Raw genomic sequence first — 1,829 nt, 5'->3', positions numbered from 1 at the left:
ACCAAAATGCATAGAGATATGATTTTAGTGTTATAGCTAGATTTCAAAAATCATGATAAAGGAATCTAGCTAGATTCTGTAATAATAATAATAAAGTTAGTTAACAATATGGTTTACATCTTCCAGCTTGAGCGGTAATAAAGTTAGTTAACGATTTTTAGTTAGTTTCATATAGTTTCCGTTCATATACGTTACTTAAGTCATGTTGCCATAAACTACTATAAATATGCCATAAAAGATTTTCCGCAATTCATTCAATACATCTATTATTCTTTTTTCAATCTTGCTAGGTTTGAATTATGGTAATGCCATTAATTACTGAAATTTCAATACATGGTAAGATGAGACTATGTTGTACGAGCTTCGAGTCTAAAATGCATTTGTATGCGAAAGTTTGTCAGAAATCAATATAAAAGCTATTATTGGACCTTAACTATTAATTAAGATTTTGATAATTGGACTTTGACATACACAACTTGGAAAAAGAATAACTAAACAAGTACATAGGCATAAATGTAATTTTTCATTGAACAACTAGCATTATAAATACCTAACCCTCTCTCATAAAAAACCATATTATGAAACATTATATTTTTGTGATTTAGTGAGTGAAGATGGCAAGAAATAAGGTTTCAATGTTTTTTCTAATGGTTGTATGTGTTTTTGGTATAGCTTATACCAGTAATGCTGAAAACCCAGTCCCCAAAGATTCATCCTCACCACCACCTGATTCTCCACCTCCATATATAGATTGCTTAGAACCTATAATTGGATTTGGTCCATGCATGGCTAAAGTCTTTGGTTTACTTTTTGTGGATCAACATTGTTGTGATGTTTTTCGCAAGTGTGAGATTTGCATGTACTTCATTCCTCAAGTGATTCTACCTTTGTTTGCCAAAGAAGCTTGTGGCTTTTGATGTTTCCACCTAGTTTTGCTATTTGGGTAATTTTTTTATTTCCTCTTTTAATTAGCTATTTCTATATTATTATGATATACTAGTAACAAATATTACTATGATGGACTATTATTAATTACTAATGTATAATGTTTTGCTTTATCTCTATTAATGTTTTTGTTGAGTAATAAAAAAATCCCAGTTGGTATCAGTGATGGATCCAATATCACTGACAGATGATGCTTGTCGTGGTCTCTCGTGATGTATGGGTTATAAATTGATATTTTTTTGGTGTTTTTATATAAAAAAATAAAATAAAAATTCATACACAATTTCCGTAGAATTTTTATGGTTTTTCGGTAGCTAGTGGGTGCCCAAGTCTTCCAAACCCCCTAGATCCATCCCTAGTTGGTATTATTGATTATTTTCCATTTGTAAGGAAAACTAGTATATCCAATTAATTAAATTTGTACTTTTATATTTGTTTAGGAGACAGTGATGAGGTCTCCATTGCAGGTGATACTCATAATATTGGACTATGCTCTCTATCACAAAAGTTGTCTTTGATGGGTAAAATTAATGTATGAAAAGAGATGTTATGGAGATATATAGTAAGATGTTCTTTTGGCATATTATATATAATGGTGATTGCTACAAAGGAACTTGTATGAAAAAACTGGAAAAATGTAAGAGATTATTATAATTTTATGATATTGTTGTTAAATATTAATTTAAGTTTATTTTTATTAAAATAGTTTATTGATACGATCTCAAAGCTTTTTAAATAAAGTTATTAAGTGTTGGAATCTTAATTATTTCTATTGATTAGATGAAATTTCAACACATAGTAAGATAAATTTACGCAGTTTATACTTATTAAAACCTAAAAGGCATTTGTATATTCAGCTATGCTAGAGATTATAATAATAATTA

At 28.8% G+C, this 1,829-nt stretch overlaps 1 long non-coding RNA gene across 1 annotated transcript; it reads left to right on the top strand.

The window, feature by feature from the left end:
- The first annotated feature begins 486 nt into the window (after positions 1 to 486).
- Positions 487 to 1,626, top strand: LOC136227782 (uncharacterized). The gene is made up of 2 exons (XR_010688223.1): positions 487 to 943; positions 1,386 to 1,626. It is a non-coding gene; the product is annotated as an uncharacterized lncRNA (long non-coding RNA).
- The last annotated feature ends 203 nt before the right edge of the window (positions 1,627 to 1,829 follow it).

The sequence above is a fragment of the Euphorbia lathyris genome, chromosome 4, assembly GCF_963576675.1.
Source record: "Euphorbia lathyris chromosome 4, ddEupLath1.1, whole genome shotgun sequence".
NCBI lineage: Eukaryota > Viridiplantae > Streptophyta > Magnoliopsida > Malpighiales > Euphorbiaceae > Euphorbia > Euphorbia lathyris.
Note: the sequence above shows the minus strand (reverse complement) of the source record. Positions and strands in the feature narration are given on the sequence as shown.